Below are 13,375 nucleotides of genomic sequence, written 5' to 3'. Positions count from 1 at the left end.
GAAAACGTGCACGGGAACAGAAGCTGGCTGGCTCACTGGAGGGGAAATTTTCCAGCACTCAGCACCGTGTGAGTAGGCGGGTGTGGGTGTATTTCTAGGCCTTCAGTTGTAGAGCTGTTTCTCCTACTGCCATAAGTCAGAAGTCACTGAGGAAACTGAATTTACACCAAACTTCACATGGAGCTCCAAAACAATTAAGAAAAACTTTTCACATTGCCCCCGGGCATTTTGTTTTTTACTGTCAAACACAGAGAAAGCTCGGAATTGCCTCAGAATTGGCAAAAGTGTTTCTTTGTCTCTCTGTGTCTTTGTAGGTTTTTGAGGAATGAAGCTCAACATGCCAGAACAGTCAGATACAATAGCAGAGACTCAAATGTGGAATGAATGGGGATTTATCTGAAGCTGAACTTGCTCCGATAAAAAGGGAAAGATGGGTGATTTCAAACGGACCAAGTGAGATTCTTCTCGGAGTTCAGTGCCAGAAACTCAACTTGAATGTGGCATTGGTGGGGAATAAGAGGGAAGATATTGATTACACGTCGAGTTGTAGCCGTGTAACAATGAATAGAAGCCTGAGGTGAGAGTGAATGTCAGCCAATTTTCAACACTGTAAAATGAAATTACCATTTAAGTGATGTGGCTGCGTGCTTAAGTATTCAGGACTACTTGAGACTGGCTTGTAACATGAAAATCCTTGTGTCACTCAAAAAGTAAAATTGTAGTCATGTGTAAAGATGGCAGGGACACATTTTTATTGATTGAGGTCGGGAGTACAAATAAACACAAGTCAGTCTTTTGTGTGTGTGTGTGTGTGAGTCTGCTTTCAGACATGCAGTAAACTTCGCAGTTCCTCTGTATTTTCTCTGGAGGAGGTGCATGTGTGTTCCTGCGGACCTTCTCCACCTGGCCTCCTATTATAATGTCCGTAGAAATCCAGAAGAATTCAATGTGTGAAAACAGCAGGTGATCCCTGCTGGATTCACCTTGAGGGAGTGGGGGGGTTGATGACGCCTCTAACATGCGACAAACGCAAAAAGAAAAATATGTCCAGGTGAAAGAGTCGTGACACACTTGTAGAAGATGCCAACAGAGATGTCTAGAGAGTTTGTGGTGACAAGAGCTGTCGCCGGGGTCTGTATGTTGTCATGAAAATCACGTGATCTCAGCGGCTGAGTCAATACGTCACTTCCTGCCTCTGTCTGCTCCCCCCCCTCCCCTGAATAATGTGGAGGATTTGATTGCAAACTCTGGGTAAACTCCGGAGTCAATTCTCCAGATGTCACCCCTCAGGTCATGTCTGAAAACGGGGGTGTGAGTAATTGTTTTCATTAAATACTAATAATGAAATGTCTTAAATTTGTGCCTAATTAACAAATACTATGATTAAGGTGTTTTTAGAGCAAAGAGATATGGATGTTCGTTTTCTCTGCTTGACCTTTCACGTTAACATCCCTGAACATCTATAACATTATATATGCCTATAAACCTAATGTGTTGAATTGTTTTGAATACAGCTCTGTTTTACAAAACTATCTGGAGTCTAATCCACTGTACACATGTGCAAGTAAAAGGCATAATAATATATGAAAGCTGTGCACTCAACAAACATCAAATGTGTATTAAGATGAACGATGTGACAATTCTAAAATTGAAGCCAAATCATCTTCGCTGCCCCCTGGTGAATGGCTGCGGTATAGGTCATAAACCCCGCCTCCCCCATGTTAGTGGATGGCATATCGATCAAAGTAAATTTTTCCTAAAGACGGTTTCTGTTTTAATTTCTCATCACACTGATGCACGTTCGAGTCTTTTAATCACTTATCTGATGCAATAAAAAGGGTGTGAAATGTCATGATTGAAAGCTCAGGCTCACTCGCGATTGGTCGAGCGTGTTTATCAGCGACACTTTGATACCACAGCTCTGCACCACTATCAGTTCTGTGCAGACTCTGGCTCATCAAAACTGCAAGGTGGCGGCGTCCGTATGCCGAATATTTTTGGCTTCATTTTTGTACAAAGGGAGGAAGTGAAGGCGCGTCATCCATGTTTATATACATGAATATATGTCTATGACGCTAACATGCTTGCAACAATGCATAATAAAATAGCGTTAAAGCAGTGCCATTGATAATCTATGGACACAATTTACATCATTCTAAAATATACTTCAACACAGAGGAAGATATGAGTGTGTGGCACAATCCCCATCTGTCATATCACCGAGATCATTGCTGAAAATGACCTGGAAATATCTTAGAAAAATGATCTCTGGCTAAGAGTAGGAACCCTGTGTGATCTCGTAGCTCGTTGGCACTTTATCTAATTTTCTTTCTCCTTTCATGTATGTACCTTTTTTATGCAATTATCTTGTTGTGATCCATCCGATTTCCTCTGGGTTGTTCAGTGTGATTCAAGATCTCGTTGTAAATGGCTCGTGGGTTGTCATGACTTGAAAGGAGCAGCAGGCAATGTCTCACTGTTTAGTTGTTTTCTGGAAAGTAACTGGCAGCCAAACACTTTCTGTTTTGGCAGGGAGACATGCTTTGCCGCAACCAAAGTGAGAGTATGATGTGTTTGCATGTTGGATGTAGCGCTAAAGAAGTGTGAGCTTACATTTCGGCTACATTTACAGGGGAATTGATGAGAAATAGCTGCTAAAGTGTGGCACAGGCACATGCTACACCAAGTTTTTCTTAATCCTGCTATGATCTGCGGGGGCTGCAGGGAGTTTTCTTCTCTCTCCATTAGAAGCTTCCCTGGTTTGGGAGGTCTAATGATTATAAGGATTATCAGTGTTGGCCCACAACCTCTGTCCCACCATAATTGAGTGTGGTCTGCAAACTTTGACGATTGATATAATAAAAAATGGTGCCTAATTTCTGTACCTGGGCGAAACTGTAACAAAACAAAGAAAGAGAAGAGACTAACAATAGAGAAGAAAAAAGAAGAAACTAGCATGATTACACAGTGTGTCATAGCAATAAGTAACCAAAAGCAGTCACAAGTTTAATTAGACTTAAAAAGATTGATGCAGATAACGTTGGCTGCAACATTTGTGATGCAAAATGCATAGCAGGCTGGGGCGACGTGTCTCACACAGCAACCAAAGCTAACATTAGCATTCCAGTACCAAAGAAGTTGAACCTTCAATGGACGCTGAAAGACTAAAGTTTACTGGTTTGGTCATTTCGCACGCCGATTGTAACGTCGCCACAGTTTCTGCCTTGACAAACCGGTGGCAGAGTTTTCCAAGTTTGCTGCAGATTGCCTTGATGTTACTTAAAGTTTATTTAATCCTCCAGGAGCCATCTTGGAATCTCTATAGAGTCACAGCAAATTCTGTAGAGATGGACCTGTTGGCCGACTCCTCAATCCACGTTGTGCTAGATGCATGTGTGTAACACGGTCTTGGTTTACATTACTTTGATGTTTCAGAGTATTTTTACTAGCCAGTAGGAGTGTGAATGGTGCGATTATCGGTTTTGCCTCATAAAGTGCTTCTCTAGGTCTTCGTGGTGGGAAGGAGGTCAAGTAGCTCAACAACTTTACTTTGTTCAAGTGTTTACCATGCATTGATTACTCTGTGGCAGCCCACCGCAATATCAATGTTGCCTGGAACATTTTCCATTTTCCTGTTTCAAATGGCTTAAATATCATTTTATTGTCCCCACAGCAAGCCCCTCTCTCTTTCTTACACCAACATTGACAACTGACTGTCTATGAATATCCCCTCCTCTCTGTGCACATTGAATCAACACATCATCATGCCTGTGAGGAAGGATCGTTGTGTCCCCCCCCCCCCATAGAGAAAACAGATAGCCTAGCTGGTAGTCAATATTGATTGCTTGCGCAGGTGGGTAATAATAATGTAAATTCTTAAACTCTGATGCCAGATATATTAGCTAAACCAAAAACCTTGAAAATTAAGTAAATACACACAGAACAGTCGCACCAGTGTGATAACTCATCTAATTCATTTATTTTGAATATTTCCAGGCTTTTATCAGTGCTGCTGTGGCAGCTGAAGCAGCAAGAGAGGGTCACGAGTAACTAATGAACAGAGAGATGCAGGAGATGAGGAGGAGGACTGCCACCAACATGCTGCTGTGGGAGAGAAGCAACAGCTAATCTCAGGGTATAAAACACAAAGTATTGGTACTAGCATTTGGTAAATGGTTTTCTCCCTTAAAATATTTTCAGAGATCAATATCTTCAAAATCTGAGCCATTTTCCAGAGCAATACCCGATGAGATAATAAGGGGTTTGTTAATATGACTTATTTTCATCTGCCTTTCAACTTATTTCGTATACTGATTAGAAACGATAATTAGTATCCTGAAAAAAAATCAACCAGACCTGATTTTCATAATCCATCTTTAGGTCAAAAATACAATGTAAATAAATGTGTCCATTATTTGCAAATATGAAGAATGTGGGTTCTTGAATTGCGTGACTGACAGAAAACTCACCTTCACTGAGAGACCTACTAAATAACACAAGCAGGTCTCCTCGACATTTAAAGGCAGAGCCCCTAGTTTGTAACTGCCTCTATCACTTCATTGCCTGTGGCATCCTGATAAAAATTACTTAAGCCATTGATTAAGATGTAAGCAGGTTAATGCTAGAGGTGACTTTTCCTCACTTAGCATAATTTGCTTATTACACAGACAAATAAACAAAGCATTGATCACAGCGGTCGCTGACACAGAAAGTAGATTGGATGGAAGGAACCAAGCTATTGTGTACACGTGTAGAACAGCGGCGTGCTTGAAATGGTCACACTCTACTGTCTTGTGATCAATCTTCAACGTGCCGTGTATACTGTTACTAGAGGTTGTTTGTGTGTATGGTTACTGTTATCACATTTATAATTATGGAATCAGAACATCCATCTGTTATCAATATCGCTTATCCTCGCATACGGAGCTGAGCCAATCCCAGTTGAGAATGGGTGAGAGGTGGGGTACATCCTGGACAGGTCACCAATGTATCACAGGACCGACAGATAGAGACAAACAAGTAGGTAAGTAAGTACATTTTATCTATAAAGCACCTTTTAAAACAAAAGTAACCAACATTTAGATAAAACAGGTAATAACAGAGTAAAACACAAATAATAAAAGAATAGAAATGACACAGACGGCAAGCAAAAACAATCGAACCATAAGGACGAGACCAAGATAATATATTTAGGAAATAGGTGAGTTTTTAACAACCTATTAAAACTGTTGGCGGACTCTGCAATTTTTTATAACTAAGGGAAGACGGTTCCAGAGAGTGGGAGCCATGACAGAAAATGCCCGGTCACCTTTAGTTATTAATCTGGATTTTGGGATTCCCAGAAGGCCTTGGTCAGTAGACTGTGAAGATCTCACCAACTAATTCACTCTCACATTCACACCCACGGTCGATTCACAGTCTCCACTCGACCATTCATGTCTTTGGCCTCTGGGAGGAAGCCAGAGTACACAGAGAAAACTCACGCATACATGAGGAGAACATGGAAACGTCGGCCGAACCAGGATTCGAACCAGGAACCAGGAATATTTTTGTGAGCTTCAGTCATTACCAGAAAACCCAGAGAACACAGAACACAAAAAATTTGCATTCAAACACATTGTAAAACATGAACCTCTCTCTAACTTGTCTGCCCCAGGCGTTGGCTCTCACATCTGATGGTTTGAATTCAAGGCACCTTTCTTTCAGGCTACGTTTCGGCACTTGATAGTGTAAAAACCTGGAGGGTCGACCAATTCATCTGTTGAAAGGATGTTTTTTATAAACTATTGGAATGAGTGGAATGGCTGCGCTGCCTCCACCAGTCGTACAAGGGAGGTACATCACTGTTTAGCATGGAGGCTGCAGTCAGTGGTCGGCCGTAAATTCACAACAGACATTCAACTTTTTTTTTTTTGTCAATGCAGACCATATCAGAGATCATCAGAGGCATCTTCTTGACTGCACATCAGAGGAGAGGATGATTGTTGCCGACGCCTGCGAGCGGGTGGGTGTGGCACCGGCGAGGAGACGGCGGTAATTGTTGACACCTGTGAGGGAGAAGAAGACAGACGCACTGCAGGGAAGAGTGGCACGACTTAGAAGTGAGTGTTTGATCCAAATCTCAGCTACAAGCCAAGCAACCGTAAAAAAAAAAACATTCCGATTCCAGCTCATATTAAGTCCATTGCAAGGAGAATCCCTGAGCTGAAGACTGCTACTGGCAGAGCAACATGATGGAGTTTGATTATCCCATTTGTTCCTGTGGTTGTTTAGGCCGCTCATTACCTGGACAACAGTACGTAGTATTGGATCATTTGACTGGATTCGGAGGTGATGTAAAACCACCTTCTTTACAAAGATAAATTAACCCTTCTGTGCGCTCCACACTTCATGTTCACTTAACTGTTAATTACCTCGGTAGGACATTAATTCTCTCCCAGCCTGGACTGACCCTTCACTTCAATATAGTCTCATCAAATTAAGACCAAATTCCTTCAGATACAAACACACACACACACACACACTCTCTCCTTTGTGGGACGTTTTAGACAAGTGACTATTTTTAAGGAGAGTCATATAACCGAGGACTGCTGAAGAACGAGTTATGGGAGTTTATGGGAGATTGTAAATCGTCATGAAGTATTACCTTCATGAAATGTGAATGACCTAAAGTGTGTAGGGAAGTGGTTCTGAGATAAAATATTTGGTTTAAAGTTTAGATGGATTCCTGTAGTCTGCAATTTGAATGAAAGCTGTTTTAAATGAAACTCCGTTTGAGCTATATTATCTTTTTTGTGAGTAAACAGAAAATGAAAAATGTGTGTGCGTGTGTGTTCCTGTACTTTCCTGGACCATTTTTAGCTTAGACCCTCAGAGTGAGAACATTTTTGGGAAAGTGAGGACATCTTGGCCGGTCCTCACTTTTTTAATGGGCTGTTTGAGGGTTAAGACTTGGTTTTAGGATTAGTGTTAGAATTAGGGTAAGGGGGCTAGGGGATGTATTATGTCAACGAGTGTACAATGAGAAGTACAAACATGTGTGTGTGTGTGTTCCTGTACTTGTGTCTTTGTGAGGACCATTTTAAGCATAGACCATACAGAGTGAGGACATTTTTGGAAAGTGCGGACATTTTGGCAGGTCCTCACTTGGTTTAAGGGTTAAGGTTAGAATTAGGTTTAGATTAGGGTTAGGCATTCAGTTTGAATGGTTAGGGTAAGGGGCTAGGGAATGCATTATGTCAATGAGTGTCCTCACTAAGATAGAAGTACACGTGTGTTAGTGTGTGTCTGTGTGTGTGTGTGGACAGTCAGTGCTGTAGACTGCTGCCGTGTTAAGCATCTCTAGGGGGAAATGTACTCTGGAGCACATATTGACGTTTTGTAGTACCTTAAGTTCACACTTGTCATTTTAGGTGGGTACCTCCCTGTGTCTTTATAGCTCTCCGAGACTTCCAATTTATGGCACACCTACGCGATGAGTAAGCAGCAGAACAATACAATCGAGATAAAATGGAAATACAAAGAGAAAAGAAAGTCGAGAGAAGTGTTGGAAGTTCAAGGAAAGATGGTTTTATTATTTCTGCTTGGATGTCCTGGTGTGAATTTGCCAGAGACATTTGTCTGAAGTAATAGCTTTGTCAGTTATGTCATTGACTCACCATGGGAGACAGTCAAGGAGGGATTACATTTTTTGGGCACTCTATCATTACAATTCGAGAACTGCTGACTTGGATATTAGCTCCCAATAGGGAACAACTCTTCCAAACCCTCCCACAGAGCATACTGTGAATATTTCACAAAAAAAGCGAGAGAGACATAAAAGAAACCAAACAATTATGTGGTGTTTACAAGAGCAAAAAAAATATGTTACAATGGTTTTAGATGAGAAACAAGAAACAAGATGCTTTGAGTGATTCATCTCCTGTTGAGCCACGGAGCTCCAGACTGAGTCTTCTGTTATCCGAGCCAAACCGATAATCAAACCATTGTGATTATAATAAAAGTAAATTCTTGTTTGTTTGAGAAAGTTTATCAGAGTTGTGACTCATCCAACTGCCTGGAGGTCAAATCGTATTTGAGGCAATTTCAAAAACACCCAGTAATAATTGTAGTAACCCTTGCCACAGTGGGCAGAGTAGAGAAATGCCGCGTGCTTCAGTGTTGCTTCATCTGACCTATTTAAGGCTCTATTTTGATATTTTAGACCCAATTTTATTCTGTTTACATATGCTCCCAATGGGCTCTATTAAAACAACAACAAACACAGAAAAATCCATATATCCATCTCCTTCTGACCATATGCAACCGTACTCTCTACTGACACTGCATGATCCGGCTTTGAGGACGTCAAATGCTGAGTTGTGAGAAGCTTTCTGAAGCTAAATGAGAATCAGAGGTCCTGGTCTTTGGCCCCGAGGACTATTGTTGTTCTCCGAAATACTATTGTCAACAACATAGGAGTCATTTTTAATTCTGGAATAAAACAGTTGAAATTTGATTACATTTTGATGACAGTTTTAGCTTAGTGCGTTATATGTCTATTGCAAAAGAACATCTGCATTTAGGCTTCAACCTTTTTCCAGAGGGAAATACAACTGGGGGGAGTGATAGTGGGTATTGACAGGCAAAGGGAGATAATCTTTGCAGTAGACTACCACATTGAGAGGGTGTGTATGATAGAGGACAGTGCAGATTGAGGCATGTCACATGTGCAGAGTATTGAAGCTTGAGTTGACTGGCTGAACTAGCCCACTAGCATAACTCCATTCTATTCCTTTATTATTTTGGATATCATAGCACATGCTTTATTCCATTCTTGGCTTCCATCCATCCATTATCTTTACAGCCTAGCCCTTCAGGGATGCTAGGGGTAGTTGGAACGAATCCCAGCTGAGATTTGGACGAGAGGCAGGGCTCACCTCAGTAGCCACTCGACCACAAATACAGAGATACGGACAAACAACCATCTACACATTCACAACTAGAGTCAATTTACAGTTGCCAGTTTACCTAAGTTGCATGTCTTCGGACTGTGGGAGGAAGACGAGGTATGTGGAGAAACCCACGCTGAGATGGGGAGAACGTGCGACCTTCACGCAGGTTCAAACCCAGAACCTCTGTGCTGTGAAGTGACAGTGCCAACCACTGTATTGATTATTGTAATTATGTATGTAAGTGTCAGCCCGGCCTCTCATTCAGAGGAGAGAACATTTGTCATATACCCTGACCTCCTTTCTACATCTTTACTGATGTCGACTATTACCCCTCCTGGGGCCTAGGCCGTCAAGACGAGTTCTCACGACACCCTGGTCCTACGCCAACCTCTCCAGATGCACCCAGGTGTGCAGGCCCATCATCCTGGAATCTGCATGCACGTCTTAGTGCCAGGTGTTTCGAGGGTGGTCTCTTTTTCTCCCCTCGGATCCGCTTGAGGGTTTGTCCTGTGCTGTTTGATGCTTTCTTCAGACTGTATGTCCTATTATCCATCCAGAGATCTGTCAAACAGAAATGACGTACTGATAGTTTCACATGTGAAGGTACGTCAGCAGCAGGGATATTTACAGTGTTAAGTAGCGCAAGAGTCGCACAGCTTTGCTATCAGACGTAAGGTTAATGCCGAAGCAACATGTGTCTAATGCAACATTACCATCCTGCATAAATAAGGATTCTAAATCTAGAAGGAATCAATAAGGAATATAATTCACCACGGTCCCAGAGCGGGATAAAGTACTGCACTGTAGTTTGCACTTGATGATAGATGTTGCTTATAACCTCAACTGGAATTATGTCAATTGAGGACAAAGTAGGTCGAGCAGACAGTGAGTGCTGTGGCTATTTATCACCTAGACACAGCTCCGGGGATTGAAGCAAAGTAGTGGCCAGTGTTTACATCAGCCATCTGTTGAGCTGTAAATGTACTTTGACAGCATGTGTGCATTTTTTTTTTTAACCGTTACAGCTTATCGATGTTTTTGTAAAAATGATGGCAAAATCTTATTTAATACGACTTTATTAACCAGAGGGACTAATTTCCTCATTCGTTTCCTAGATAACACAGTGTATTATTGACAATGAGTAACTGGAAAGAGTCAGCTAGTCTGTCTCTGTTCAACTGATGATAGATTTTCTCATTGTGTCTTTAATTCTCGTTCTTGCAGAGTTTAGAAAAAAATTAAGCCTTTTAAGAGTGCTGTGTTTTTTGTTGTACTTGAGTCCCATTACGCTTTACTGGAGTGGTGCAAATTACTGCACCAGAATTCTGACATTAATAGTAATTATAATTCATAGCCTTCTATTAATATTAGTATTTACAATTATTGCTATTGGCTCTTACTTACACCGACTAATCCTATTTTTTAATTACCTATATCTATGTAAATAAATACTAACATTTTGTCTTTACTTCTTAATTGGTACTCTGCCACAGGTGCAGTATAACATAGCAAATCAATCATAACTTAAAAGTTTTTTCCTCATGTATAAGCCACTATTTTATTCATGAGAATGTTCTCAAGACATATCTATAATGAATGCTGAAGCCATGGCCTTTTTGCTGTGAGGTTTTGACATGAAAGAAGGCTACCTCTAAACCAATGTAAGATTGATATAAAAAGACATCTGGAGTGCCTTCAAAGAAAAACCTTGCATCCTATTTATTACATCTGCGCACACAGATTTATTTCCAACCTTGACTTCAAAGTTTACAGATTAACATTTGAGGGCGCATGTAGGTTCAAACTTGTTCCTGTGAATTGTTACATATTTGTGAAGTAAATTGAATCGCTCACTTTTTGATTGAAAGCTACCACCAGTGGCATGTTGCAAATAAAGAGCCAATACCTAAATGGTCTTAAACAATCAGCTGAAAAAGTCGATTAGCTCGATTTTTCAACTGAATCATATTATAATAATTCTTCGGATTGTTCCAGTACTCGTCCAACTGGTTCCAAGGCTGAAAACGCCATGGACTCGTCAGTATTCTGAAGATTTATCTACAACTTTCTGTGTTCCCAGTCTCACAGATCATCAATAATAAAGATCGGATGAATAGATGGATAGATGGATAGATGGATGGATGGATAGATAGATAGATAGATAGATAGATAGATAGATAGATAGATAGATAGATAGATAGAGTCTTGTATTTTAAATGCAACTTTCTTCAAAGCAATTTATATTATTATGCTAATCAGAGTGGCCAGAAACATCTTCATTTGTTTTTCAATGTAAAAAAAAAATGACATACCTCTTAATTTAGATACAGAGGGGAAGTGACACCTGAAGTGGTGGAGACACATTCTAATGCCTGGTGTGAGGGGCCATGATGCTACTAATGAAGAAGTCACAGTTTAAGTGGCAACATCGTCATCCTACTGATAGATTAAGGAATCTGTCCTTTGATTTTCTTTACAGCTGCCTTCCCACATCCCTCCCACTTCAAACTAGATGGGTGTGTTGCCGAGAAGGTGAAATACTTTGTAGGAGCGGCATGCCAACTCAGAAAGACCACTTCACTTCAGTGCAATGCGATGATAAGTGTGAGGTTCAATGGCATTAACATAAGCACAGAAACCTGTCAATTCCTCACCTCCCCCCTTCTGTTGATGCTCGGTACTGAGAATCTATCAGCCGGTCGTCTTTCATCCTGCCTGCCCTGAGTTGCGGGCAAGGGCAGGTATTTCAGGAGAGCCATACTTCTTTCTGTCTTCTCCACTAATAAGACAAACGAGCAGACTCTGCTGCTGCTTGACCATGCATGCTTAAGTAGGTGGCAACAGAAGGAGCAGGAAGCGGAGCCTCGGAATATGAAAACAAGTCTTCGTCCTATAGAATTATTCTCCGAATCCTTGTTTGCCAGTGGGTCTCTGGTATATCGAGGACATCTGTGCTCGATGAGATCTCAAACAGTCGTAGGTTATATTTTCATTGATTATGTATTTAAACTTGTTTGTGTAATGAGTAACAATTCACTCTTAAATATAGACAGTGTCGTAAATCCTGTATTGGAATAACGTTCATTCTAATGCTCACAATGTGTGAACAATGGCAGCTGTAAGTGCTGGGGAAGGGAGTATGGTGCCATTTATAAAGTGCGGGGGGAGGGCTCAGTGTGGAGGTCAGGGTGCTGGATAGGTGGATCGCATTTCTAATTTGTATGTGGTAAACTGTCATTTGTGTCCTGCTATAATCATCAGCCTTTTAACCACTTGAGTGGTGCGGGTCTGTAGATGGTGATGGTCTGTCAGTCGGTCAGTCGGTCGGTTCACCACTTTTCCTGCATTTCCATGCTCCTCCATAGCAATCCAGTCAATCAGAATTTCAGCGTGGGTCAATCTTAATTTACGGAGAAAATTATTGAATGTTTGTTTTGTACAATGAAGCGAACAGTCAATGAGGGGACAAAGAAATGATCCTGAGAGCAGCTCAGGTTATCAAACACTGCACCTGGTGTGTTCACTGATGTGTTGCTCTCTCTCTCTCTCTCTCTCTCTCTTGATAAGTGATGAGATCAAACTTAGAGACAAAGGCCTTTCAAAGGGCCGTCTCTTTTAGTGCCACAACACTTGCAGGATATTTGCTGAACAAATACAGACAAGCAAATCCTAAACCTACAGTTTCCTGAAACATTTATTAAATATTATCTTTATCATATGTTGTAATTAGGTCAATTACTCACTTATACCAACCACGTAGAACAAGAGCCAGCAGTCCCACAGGAGATTGAGTACTGGATACACAAGTTGTTAGGAATGGAGGATTGAAACACTTTCTGGTTTCACTGTAAACAACGGTTAACTTCCTGATGGTTGGTATTACCATTTTTATTTGAATTTGAATTACTTGTTATACCTGAAATATTCTGAAAAACTAAAATACCATCCGCCATTCACCAAAATTAGCAACAGTCTCTCAGGTGCCGCATGCAACATGGGTTTTGTTTGGCATTCCACAGATGTTTTCCATCTTCCAAAAGGACTAAATCTATAGTGTTGTTGTACTTTGTTTTCAATATAGTGTTGAGTAAAACCTAATCAAACGAATTGTCTGCAGAACATAAAGAAAGAGAGTCACTGAGGAAGTTAACTTTCGGCTCAGTGCATGACGTAGAGAACTAGAAATGGGGTCAAATGTCTCGGTTTGTCTGTCTAACTTGCTAATAGCTTGTTAATAATGTAAACTGCAGCTTTTAGCGTTACCTACATCTGTATGTACACAACATGCTGTTCTGCTGCTGTATGGCTGTGTGTTGTCATATGAAAAATAATGATCCTTTAACATTTTCAGCCTATTTTAACATTACATTAATTTAATAATAACCATGGTCATTTTGGTCACTATGATCGGGATATAAAATCATTTCATACTGTATAATTCC

This window comes from Hippoglossus stenolepis, chromosome 1, assembly GCF_022539355.2.
Source record: "Hippoglossus stenolepis isolate QCI-W04-F060 chromosome 1, HSTE1.2, whole genome shotgun sequence".
Lineage (NCBI taxonomy): Eukaryota > Metazoa > Chordata > Actinopteri > Pleuronectiformes > Pleuronectidae > Hippoglossus > Hippoglossus stenolepis.
This window is presented reverse-complemented; position numbering follows the sequence as displayed.